The following is a 13,423-nucleotide window of genomic DNA, read 5'->3' as shown; positions in this document are numbered from 1 at the left end:
TTCCATCATAAACTATCCCACACATAACCCCCCAAATATTTTTAAGACATATGTAACCTCTCCTTCTACACATACATGTATTCTCCATCAGCCTAAAAGTCTGTAAGGGCTCCCTATTACCAAGTCATCACATTTAAACCTTGTCTACGATTCAAGGACTCTATCAAGAATCAGATCCTCTCTTGCTCTATAACTTTCTTTTCCTTCCCATGCAGATATACCCCCTCTAAATAGCCATGAAAATCTCCTCCGTATCTCTCACATACATCTTGTCAAGTCTTGCCCCTGTACTTTGACTCTTACATATAATTCTTTCTGGAATGTTCTTCTATTTCGCTTTATCAGTCCATGCCACCAATTTTCTTTAAGACTTTCCTCAAGGCTCCCTCCCTTCAGAAAGCTTACGCCACTCTGAATAACACCTTGTCATAGTAAAAGTAATAACTACGTACTAGCTATTAAATGTCTACTGCATACTAGATACTGTGCTAGGAGATTTAAACATTTATTATTGTTTTACCCTTGCAAAGACCTACTGAGGTAAGTAGTATTGTTCCTATTTAGAGATGAGGAAAGCAAAGCTTAGAGAAGTTAAGTCATATACACAAGGTCACACAGCAAGGAAGTGCCGGAGTTGAGGTTTGAAATCATTGCTATTCGGCCCTAAATTTCATACTCTTGTTTCCTAGAATATCATATGATACATGTGCAATTTTGTTCAAGAGTTTTCTTTGAGAATGTTGTTCAAACTACAGAATATTTATTGTGCCTACTGGTACCAGTTAGCAAACAACCAAAACTATCTCTAGCTATCAAGGAGAAAGCTGTTAGCTGGATCAATATCAGAGTCATCTGAAAGCCTGTAGAAACCAGGCTCAGAAAACCAGAAGGACCAAAGGAAGGTTAGACAAAGGAGACGTGTAGCCCAGGTCCTTGCCCCAGGAATAATCTGGTGGGAAAGCTACTGAGGACATGACTGTTGCCTGGTGGCACCGCTGCTGAGTGAGTGATCTCTCCCACTGCTCCTCCTCTTTTAAGTCATTTTCTCTGGATTATCTCGTGGCTGAGCCAGGGCAGGAACCAGAGAAGGGAATGTCTTACCTCTTTAACCTTCTGAAGTGCAAGGTGGAGGGACCTGCATCCACCAAGGCTCACTCTAGGAGGGTTGTGATGGTTTATATTTTTGTTCTACAGATATTCAATTTTCTTTCCTTCCCGTGGGCTTGGTCATGCAACTTGCTTTGGCCAGTGGCATATTAGCAGGAGTGATATGAGCAAAGGCCTGAAATAATCTACATCGTGGGCCTTGCCCTCTATGCCGCTGCCATTGCCATGAGAAGAGCATGCCATGAGAAGCGGCCTGGATCCCAGAATGAGCACCTGTGGAGCTGAGCCCCTGCAGCTGACTCTCCATCCCACAGTCAAGATGGAGCTGCCCCAGCTGAGCCACAGAATGATGACAATGATGATAAATGCATATGACTGTATGCCGCTGAGTGGTTTGATGCAATGGACTTCTCCTACATAGGAAGGGTTATAAGATGCTCCCAAATGTCAGATATTCAATGTGCTTCATCTCCTATTTTAGTGTATTCCCTACTTTTCAATTCCTTGCATAGAACCAGTGTAGCATTCAACACAAAGTATTCACTCAATGTATTTTTTTAGCTAATGATAGTACAGAGTTTCTGATCGCAATTTATACAGAGAAAGATAAAAAATAGAAAATCTATTTTGACAGTTTCTTGAGTCAACAGGATTCCTAGGTTCATGAAAGTAGAATGTAAAATAATTAGTAATGCTCAAGTAAGCAATTTACTTCTTAGAGTGGCAAGTGGAATTCCATAGGATTGGCAATGAGACCCAACTAGACAAGTTTGACATGGAGGATTTAATTATATGCCTTTTTCTAGTGTGAATTAGATGTTATGTGTGGTCTCACACCAACAAGTTGTACCTGTCCATCCCAGTCAGGGTCATGGAATCCAATCATCCCTCCATGAGACTGAAGCATGGGGTTTAAGGAAATTTAAAATTCTTAAACATCATTTGAAAAAAAGTCCTCTTGCCCTTGTTCCAGTTCTATACCAATCAGTCAACAAGTATTCGGTAATCTTCATTTAGGTTCCCAGCACTAGATCTGGCCTTTTTGGAGCCTGTGTCAAGAGTAGAAATGGAAGTCCATATATGATATGACTCAATATTCAAAAGTTATAAATCAAGCTAACAAACTACAAAATAACATATGCTCTTATCCTCCTCCCTTGACAAATATATTTTCATAAAAGCATATAGAACAAAGACAACAAAACGGAGAGATGCATATAAATCTATGAGTTTTACATGACTGAATTTTAAATGACAGAATTTAAATATTTTGCTCATGCTATTACGTTCTGTTGATGGGCTGGCAATTTTGGGTGAGTAATAAGATCCATATAAAATTCAAAAATAATGATACATTTATTCCATATAATTTTGCCCTTTTTTATGCAAAGTCACTAATTATGGTGATATAATCAAGATTTTCACATAACTTATAGTCTACTAACAGTAATGATCTAAAGGATTAAAAAAGCATACTGGATTCAAAGCAAACACAAGTTAAATGTATTTTCATTAAAAAGCAAATTAAAATAAAAACTATACTTATTCTTCATATTTCCAAAATGTTATTTTTTACAAGATACTTTACATTATCTATTAAGAATAAAAGATGACTTCAAACTACAATGAATGAATATCAAAAATTTAAGTTAAATTATTTAAATAAAACTAACATTTTTATTTTAAATTTTTGAAAATTTAATTAAATCTTACTGACAATTCCACTCTTAGGTACACACACAAGAGAAATGAAAACAAATCCACAAAAGAACTTGTACATGAATGTTTATAGCAGCATTATTCATAATAGCCAAAAAGTGTAAGCAACTTAAATGTCTACCAACTGATGAATGGAAAAACAAAATATCTTTGGTATATCCATACAATGGAATATTACTAGGCAATAAAAACGAATCAAGTACTGATACATGCTACATTATGGGTGAACCTTGAAACCATTATACTTAGTGAAAAAAGCTAGTCACAAAAGACCATATGACGTATGATTACATTTATATAAAATGTCAAAAATAGGCAAATCTATAAAAGACAGAAAGTAGGTTTGTAGTTGCCAAGGACTCAGGGGCAGGGATGAAAGGATTGGGGATGACAACTAAGGGGAATATGGTTTCCTTCGGTGCTGATGAAAATGTTCTAAGATTGTGGTGATAAATGCACAACTCTGTGAATATACTAAAACCACTGAATTATACCCATTAGATGAGTGAATTGTGTGGTATATGAATTATACCTTCAAAAAGCTGTTAAAATCTTATTAAATACCTACTAACCTTATTAAATATTCTTACTTCTGTTCTAGCAACGATGTCTCTGGAGTTACCCAGGTAAAGAATTGCTATCATTCTTTTATGCACACTATGTTTAGACTTACAAATAAGCAAATTAAGAGGGATATGAGCTGTTTAACACTGCAAACTCTTCCTCAGCCACCATACACATTGCTGTGAACACCACCGAATTTGTGAGGACCTCTGAAACCACAAATTGGAACAGGAGAGGAAGATAGTGCTCAAAACTATTAAAAACAAATACCTCATTACGTAAGAATCTATTTCAATGATACTGAGAGGGAAACTTCGACAATTTTTTTTACTCTCATTTAAGTGCTTCCATGGATCAAATCCTCCCCAGAGTTTAAAGCAAAGTCCATCTTTGATGTCAGCAGAATAACCCACAAACCTTCACACAGCATTTGGATGCAGTTGCCTTTTGATTCAAGGATGCAAGGCAAGAGATTTGGAGAAATATTTCTCTGGGACCTAAGTGATATTCATCACTGGAGCAGATGTTTGGAGGCACAGGTCACATTGGGCCAGAACTGAACACGGGATCCTGAGTAACAGAAAGGTCCTTGTGTTCTTTATTAAATGTGTTTGGGGAAAGTAGAGTAATTCATTTTGCTGCCTGTAGAGGTACAGAAAGTAATTTGTAAGCCCTGTGAATCCAAGTTTGGAATGAATGAAGGACAGAGAGGCAAGGGCTATGGAAGCCCCAACACCGAACTGGATTGATATGACCCTGGTTGCTTCCCATGGACTTTCAGGGTTATATCTGCGATTCTTCCTGCCCATTCCTTCCTTATTAAGCTTGAATCAGCTTCATGCTGATATGGATGGACAAAATCCATTTCCTTTTCTCACTGGGTACAAGCTAACCTTTATATCCCAACTTCTCTTGCAATTAGATGGGCCCATATAACTGAGTTATGGCCAATAGAAACTAAATGAAAGTGATATACATCACTTTCCTGCCTGCCCTAAAGCCACTCACACAAACCTATACTTTGTGTTTTTGTCTTATCTGCCAGCCAGACTCACAGGAGCCAGTGGAGGGGCCCAAATCCCTAGAAGATGGTGGAACCACATCTTCTAGGAAAGAGCCTGGATCCCCGAATGACTATGTGGAACAAAGTCTCTGCTCCAATCTGCAGTTGACTGTGATACTAGCAAGAAATAAACTTGTATTCAGTTACAGTAGCTAGTATTACTTGCCCTAATATATTGTCAAAAATCATTAGGTAGGAAATAACTATGTAATTATTCTCTAATTATGTGAATTAGACCTTCATCTATTTCGTTTTGGTATTTGGGATCTTTTTGTCTTCCCAGTTCTGAAACCACTCTTAGTTATGAATAATGATTCTGGCTAAGGGTGGGGCCAGTGGAAAATAAGGCATCAGGGTTAGATGAAGCTCTCAGACCCAGTTCTGTATAAGAGCTATGCATCTCGTTCTTTGTCTTCTCTTGCCTGTTATCTGATGAACATCTTAGAAAACAGAGCCACAATAAAAGTTGACAAGCAGAAAAAAAATGGTGGTAATGACACCTAGACTGATTTTTCCTTGGATCAACTAGGAATTGATGGGACAAGGGAAGCTAAGCTGCTGCTGAGACCAGCAGTTTGTAACATCCAGAATCTTGCCATCTCCACAACCCTAACACCAAAGCTGGCCAGCCCTAGGCTGGAGATGGGTCATGTTAAGGACAAGACTTTACAGAATTCCCGCCAGTGAAGAATAAGCTGTCATTGAGGAATGAACATAGATAGTGGCAGGACATTCTCTGCTCTGGAAGAGGAAGAGCCGCACTCTATGTAGCATAAGGACTGTTCCAGGAGGGACTGAGACATCACAGTGACAGCCAAGAGTTACCAGAAGGGCTGGCAGACATCAGTTTGTAAGTGACTCTTGAGCAAGGATTGCAAACTCAAACGCCTCCCTGAGGCTGAGCATGGGAAGGCAATGCAAATGTGTAAAGCAGGTTAGGTGTTTTCCTTACTATTTGTGGTAGACTTGTTTAACTTTTACTTCCCCACTTTCCACAGAAATATGGATGAAAGAAATATTTCACCTTCCCCCTTTTTATAAGGAAAACAAAGCGACACAAGAAAGATGAAAATGGCAATGACTTGCGCATTTCCAGAGGGAGGCATTAAGGAGTGGCAGGGACTGTGGCACACTGAAGAGCACACATCCTGCTCCTGATGAAGCAGGTGCTGCCTGGGGCCAGCAGCGTTTTTCCATTTGGGATGGTGAGCCTAGAGTTTCTGGACCTTTAGTGTTTTCAATAGATGCGGGACATAAGAATACGTACTAAACTATTTTTTATGTCCATGACATTATATTTTTAGAAAACACTGTGTGGGCAAATATTTTGTAGGTGAAACAGAACATATCTGTGGAGTTGATGGAGCTGAAAAGCTGCCTGTTTTCACCTCTGCTATAAAAGCTAGACCAGCTTCAATTACCTCCATTTCTCTATAAGGGTACAGATAAGATGAAAGAGAATGAAACTGGAAATACTCCTTCTCTGCAAAGCTTCCATGACTCGCTCAATGACCTGGAACTTGTGTGTCTGCAGCAGCTTGAAAAATAGAGTAAGTCACACATATAACTTCAGATCTTCTAGTGGCCACATTAAAAAAGTAAAATGAAACAGGTAAAATTAACTTTAGTAATATATTTTAAATATTAAGCACAGCATAGTCAAAATATTATTTCAACATATTATCAGTATAAATTTTTTTAATGAAATGTCTTACACTCATCTGTTTTTACTATATATACTGTTTGGACTACATATGCTCTTTTTGGAAATCCAGTGTATTTTATCTTTAGAGCACGTCTCAGTTTGGACTAACCACATCCCTAGGGCTCAGTGGTCATGTGTGGTTGGTGGCTTCCAGAGTAGACACTGATGGTCTAATCTGTCCCTACTGCTTTTGGAGGACCTGGGGTTTGAAGTAACAGCTCACAGGCATCACTGAATGCAGTGCTCTCAAAGTGTGGCTGGTCACGATAAAGACTGCTGGAACCTCACCTTCAAAGACTATGATCTGAATCTCAGAGAGTAAGGCTGAGGAATCTGAATTTTTAATGTGCAGCCCCGTTGACAGCAAAACACAGTGAAAGTTAGAAGCACTGCCTTCCAGCCATGGAATAGAGAGTCTTCATTTTGTTTTGTTTTTAATAATGTCTTTGTGGCCTGAATAATTTTATCAACTCAGAATAAACCAGAAGTTGATGGTTGCTATGGAATCAGAGCCACGGTTGCTGTCAGCCAGTAATTACTAAAACTCTGCTGCACCTGTGCAGTCTGAAGCTGATCATGGCAGCCCTCCCTTCTGGCATCATTTCTCCATCTGAAACGAGAGCAGTGGCCCTCTGCTCCTCTCGGGGATAAACCGCTCATAAATGGAAGTTTTGAGGCTTCCCTTCCTCTCTTGGATTCATCACTGTGGATTCTCAGCTCCAAATCTTGGCCATTGTTTCTTTAGGATTGAAGACGGTCAGGGTTGCATTTTAGTTACTGTGCCTAGATTCCTGATGTATTTCTCCAACTGGGTGTTTTTGACTTTACACAACATGAAGAAAGGACATTGGATGACTCTGTGCGCGCCTGTGTGCCCAAACTGCGGAGGTAGAGTCCCAAAGTCACTCTGCCCCATTCCTCACTCAAGTTCCTGCCGGAAGCTTAGGGCCAAATCTCCAAACCTGCCGACACAGCCCTTCCTCCCGCTGTGGAGGATTCCCATATCTCCTTTATCCTGGGATGTTCAGAAGCTTTACAAACTATATTTGAGGTGGGGTCCTCATAATTTTAGAGCATTATAGCACGGTATCTTAAGCAATTTTTTTTTTTTTTTTTTTTTTTTTGCGGTACGCGGGCCTCTCACTGTTGTGGCCTCTCCCGTTGCGGAGCGCAGGCTCCGGATGAACAGGCTCAGAGGCCATGGCTCAGCGGCCCAGCTGCCCCGCGGCATGTGGGATCTTCCCGGACCGGGGCACGAACCCGTGTCCCCTGCATCGGCAGGCGGACTCTCAACCACTAGCGCCACCAGGGAAGCCCCCTTAAGCAATTTTTTTAAATGCCTTATTTGTGTCTAATTCTCCATGAAGAGGTGGCAGGTGATTTAAAATATTTGACCCACTGCGGGAAAAGAATCCTACCCGAGTCCTGGCTGATGGTGGAGCAAAGGGTGGAAGCACGGGCGGTTGCTAAGGGACCGTTTCTATGGGTGCTGTCGGGCGGGAGCGCGAGTCCACCTGGGGATGTTGGCCTGTTCCTCCCACTCTTCTCCTCTTTCCCCTCCTCCTCTTCCTGTTGCTACTCCTACTTCCTGTTATTATGTATCTTCCTGGTTTCCTCATGGTGCCCCTTCCCCCTGCCCCAATCAGGTCATGGGAATTCTAAGCTCCTGAAAGACAGTTCTGTGATACTAACTACATGTCTGGAAAATGAAGTCCCAGCCTGCAGGGGGTACCCGCTAACAGCTATCACTATTACTGTTATTATTGTTACCGTTATATTAAAACTGTAGCTTTCCAGGACTGAATTATCTTCCTTTGGCTTTGTTGCCAGGCTTTGTGACCCTTCGTTTTCTTTTCTTATTCCTTTCTGCATCCTTTTATTTCTTTACCCAGAGTTAAATGCAGCCAAAAAGAATGCTCAGATAGATTAAGATGCTAAGAAAATAAAAGGTTGCTTTCAATCCAAGCAATGTTGAGTGACAGAATATTAATGAGAGGTGTGACATTTTAAGGATGTTCACACAAATATTTGAGAGCCTGTTAGGTGCCAGGCACTCCTCTAGGCTCTGCAGATACACCAGTGAACAGGATTGAAAAAACTCTCTGTCCTTCTACTGCAGGAGGCAGACAATAAATAAATTATAAGGAAAACATGTGTCTGGGGTGACAAACGCTATGGGAAGATAAAGCAGGGAGGGACAGAGAAAGGGCTGGCGAGTGGCTGCAATTTTAATGAAGATGGTTGGGAAGATCTCACTAAGAAAGTGACTTTTGAGCAAAGACCCCAAGACAGGCAGCCGCACAGACTACCTGGAATATTCTTTCCACAGATGAGGGTAGAGCATGTGCAACAGCCCTGGGACAGGAATGTGCCTAGTAGGCTTCCCAGAACTTCATCAATTTGGATTCCTAGTGGCTTAGAGCAGAGATGAGGGATGTAACATTGGCAAGAACACATTTTGTTTGAACTGACACCTTGGGGAATATTGGCCCCTTGGGAATTTTTTTTTAACACTTTTCTTTTGCTTCGTAAAGTTTATAAAGAAATGATAGTAGACGGACTTATAGTCTTAAAACTTCACTGTTAAATTAGGTTACGTTCCCCAAATACAAGCTTTCTAGAGAAGAGAAGGGAATAGAAGGAAATTAACAGGTATTCAGCATTTAGTCTGTACCTGTGTTTAAAAGCTTACTAGGAGCCTCCCAAACCTAGAAGTTTTGGGATACTAATCGGATCCCATTGACCAGAGCGTCCTTTTTTTTTGCACATGTAGGATTACCAACTCACCTCCAAAGTCTCCTTCTCCTGCTAGGTGTTGGGGGGTGGGGTGCAGGGCGGGGGGAGGGCAGGAGGTGTCACCCGTGCACTCAGGCGTCAGCCCTGCCGGGCTACCAGCTTCCCTCGGCTGCCTGAGCGCCCGCCCCCATCTGCTGTGGCCCGCACCCTGGCTTCTGCCTTGCCAGTCATTCATCACCAGCACTGCTTGCACTGGCTCACGGGCTGCTGGGCACACGGGGGATGTAAGGTAGCCGAAGCAGCCTCACTCGGTCCTCAGGAGTCCCCAGTATCTGCAGTCCAGCGTGACTGGAGGTGGAGCACAGTACCTTCCTCTCTACTGGAGCCTGACTGGAGGGTCCTCAGCAGAATGATTGCGCTCAAATCTCCTGAGTTTCCTGAGACCTCTCCTCTTTCTCACCTGTACCCTTTCCTCCTAAGGATGTCCATATTTCTCTAGAGTGACTGGGTCAGAGTCAGAATTCAGATTCAGAAACATCCACTGTGTTGCTGTTCTTGAAATCGGCACATCCCTCCGACCCTCAGGCCCATTACAGATTTTAGACATTTTCTTCCCTTAGAATAAATTCTATCTCAGGAGCCCCCAGGGCCCTTCATCCCACACCCCATCCCCAGCTTACAGATTGCTACCCGTGAGCCTCCCGTCCCTACCCCACGCCTCCCTGTCAATCAGACTCCCTCCCATATGTTAGCATCCTTGCCATAGAAGCCACTCCAGCTCTTTCTCCTGAGAGGCTCCAGGTAAGTCAGGAGACCATGCACCGTAGTTCACTAATTAAGATACTTTTTCTTTTTTAAAAATTTTATTTTATTATGCTAAGAACACAGAAATTTAAGAGGGTAGATTTTATCTTAAGTGTAAAGTACAGTATCTTTGACTATAGGTACAATGTTGAACGGCAGGTCTCTAGAACTTATTCATCTTCGCTGAGACTTTGACTACTAACTCTTCATTCCCTCTCCCCCAAGCCCCTGGCAGCCACCACTCTACTCTTGGATTCTATGACTTTGACTATCTTAGATATCTCGTAAATGGCATCATTTTTTTTTGTTTTTCTGTATTTGTTTTTCTGTGGCTGCCTTATTTTCCTCAGCATACTGCCCTCCCCTTCTATGCATGTCACAAATGACAGAATTTCCATCTTTTTAAGGCTGAGTAATATTCCATTGTATGTGTCTGCCAGAGTTTCTTATTCATTAATCCATTGATGGACGTTTAGGTTGTTTCCACATCTTGGCTATTGCGAATCATGCTGCGATGAATGTGTGAGTGCTAACGTCTCTTTGAAATCCTGTCTCCAATACTTCTGGATACACACCCAGAAGTGGAATTGCTGGATCACGTGGTAGTTCTATTTTAAAATGTTTAAGGAACCGTCATACCGTTTTCCATAGCGGCTGCACTATTTTGCATTCCTACCAACAGTGTACAAAGGTTCCCTTTTCCCCACATCCTCACGAACACTTGTCCTTTTTCTTTTGTAATAGGCATCTTATAGGTATGAGATGATATCTCATCATGGTTTTGCTTTGCATTTCCCTGATGATTAGTGACATGTCAGCCATTTGTATATCTTCCTTGAAGAAATGTTTATTCAAATTCTTAACCCATTTTAAAATCAGGTTATTAGGTTTTTTAGTTATTGAGTTATAAGCACTTCTTATTTATCTTAGAGATTAACCCCTTATCAGATGTATGATTTGCAAATATTTTCTCCCATTCTGTAGGTTGTCTTTTTCACGGTTGATTGCTTCTGTTGCTGTAATAAATTTAAGATTAATTATCCCATTTTAACATTGCTAATATTAAGATAGATCTTATAATCAATGAAAAGTAAAGTTTCATTGGCAGTGGTTTTTTTCATTCTTGGCAATACACAAAGTCATTCTACATCTTACAGCTTTACAGGTGTCTTAGATGAGATAAGATATAGTAAATACCTTGTGGGTCCATATGGTTGAGGGGTAATCTACATGCCAGTCTTGCTAAGTCCTAGCTCCAGTGTTTTCCTGGATTTGTATTGCTCATGCTTTATTTGATTTAATGCTCATGATGGCTTTAAGGGGTAGGTACTATCATTCCCATTCTATATGTGACAAATTTGATTAAGACAAATACAGTCACAGGCCCAAGGTCACAGAGGAGGTAAGAGACAGAGCAGGAATTAAGCCTCTCTATTTCTCTGTCCTCAAAGCCCAGCACTTCTCCTTCTCCATCCTGAACTTTTCATACAAAAATGGCACAAAGGGCCAGAGATGTGTGTCAAAGCTGGTCAGGGCGTTGTGATCGTCCAGACCTTGGAACACTCCCTTAAAGTTGTGCATTAACCTTAAGTCACCGTAACACTCAAAACCCCAAGATGTGTGAGATGTTTCCTTTTGTGTTTCTTTAGTCCCCACATGTGGTAAAATTCTGAGTCCTTAAAACCACCCTATGGGGATCCTGATCATTTCCTTATTGGTTCCATATGTTTTACTAATGTAGTCTCAGAGGTTAGAAAGCAACATTCCTCTGTCCCCAATTTCCCTCCCTGAAGGTCAGAGTCCCCCAGAGATGAGAACTACCCTCCTGGTTTGTAGGTTCTCCTGGGTCTTTAGAGACCACCAACTTGCTGACTTCATTCGGTGGCTTTATTTTAACTTGCTTGGGTGGTTTTGTAGTGGTCCAGTGAGCTGAGACTTCTGGGAGGCGCCAGCTGTGTGTATAAGGCTCTTGTCGTTTTATGGATGCCACTTTATTACTCACTTGCCAATCCCAATCAACAGATAAAAAGAATTCTCCTTCCATTTTCAACACACACTTTGACTCAGTCCCCTTCGTCTACCATATTCTGTTCCCAAACATATTGGATATGCACCTAAAGGGCTTTAGGACCTATTGATGGTTCCCTATCCCTAGCCAGTCTATTTTTTTTTTTTCCACTGCCAAGAAAGCAGTCCACTTTCTTCCTCCTGACTGGTCTTCCTCCAATATTTGGGGTCGGGGTAGATTTGGGGTCTGAAAACACTCTAAGATAAAACCAAATCTATCCAAATTGAACAGCATAAAGGGGAAAGAAGACAGTAAATGCCAAGAATAGGACATTGAGCTGGGAGTTAGAGACCTGGGTTCACACTGGTCTCCAGTTACCCCACTACACTGTTAGCTGATTGGACCCCATAAAAGGGGCTCTGGCTCTGCTGTTCATGATAAATCTCTGGAGTAACATAAGGTTCTCCTTCCCTTGGACGGACAGGCCCAGCAAGGAAACAGCAACAGCTCAGATTCAAGGAAATGGGACTGTAATAAACAATATTTATTGAGTACCTATTAAGCATATGGCGGAGAGAGTCCTGTCCACGGAGGCTGAGAAATTTGCTAATATTCAGCAGGTTACTTAATTTTTTAAATAGGGATAATTCCAACTTGCTTACCAAGACATAGGGCTAGCTCATACAGATCTTAAGTATCTTGTAAGTGTGTATATGTGCGTGTATGCATGTGTGTGTGTGTGTGTGTGTGTGTGTGTGTGTGTCTACCTCTATGCTTGGTGCTGAAAATGTGGATGAGTGAGATGCTCATTTCAGTTGACCATCAAGGTGGGCTCAGAATGATGTAGTAACAGGAAGGAATACCTGTGTCTGAATCCTCCCTCTTATTTCTAGTCTAACCTTGTATTAGTGATTTAACCTCTGACTCAGTTTCCTCATCTGTAAAATGAAATCCATTGCATCTAAGCCAGAGGGTTGTTAAAAGGATTAAAGGAAATTGCATGTCAAACCCTTAGCAGAAAGCCTGAGACAAAGTAAGCACTCCAAAAAAAAATGTTATTTCTTTTTCCTTAGGGAGAAAAATGTGCCCATATGAAGCAATTAGAGAACAAGACAATAGCTACAAAATGCTAAATCCCTGGTAGAGTCAGTAATTGCGCAAGGAGCCAGAGGAAGGAGAGATCAAAGACGCTGAGGTCTGCGGGGAAAGGCGGAGGATGGCTGATCTTGGAGCCTGGGAGCCGAGCCCGGCTGGGGGCGGGGTGGGGTGCTGGAACGCACGCCTTTTACCTCTGGGTTTGAAATGGACACCACGACTCTTTGAGGACAGAAGTGCTTCGCCCCCTTTGGACTTCACAATATTTAAAAGTAGTGGGGGATACTAACCAAACCACCTCAATAAAAACATATTTTAAAACCGACAATAAGGCTATGATGGAATTTGAAGCAGAAAGTGAAACTGTGCGTCCGGCTCTGCTTGCAGGAATCCTGTTTTACATTTTCCTTTTCTCGGATGTGTGGCTTTCGGGAGGGTAGGGTGGCAGGAGGAAATACAAAATTCTCAGCTGCTGATATCAGCGCAAGTGATTAGAAAGGGGCTGGGGCGAGGTAGAAATCATCTCTGAGTTTAAATTATTGTAAATCAGACCCGAAAACTAGGTTATACATTATGCTTTTGTTACTCTGAGAGTTAAATTACAAGGAAATGAACTGTGCAT

Source organism: Leucopleurus acutus (genome assembly GCF_964270905.1).
Source record: "Leucopleurus acutus genome assembly, chromosome: 6".
Lineage (NCBI taxonomy): Eukaryota > Metazoa > Chordata > Mammalia > Artiodactyla > Delphinidae > Leucopleurus > Leucopleurus acutus.
The sequence above is the reverse complement of the archived record's forward strand: the minus strand, read 5'-3'. Positions refer to the sequence as shown.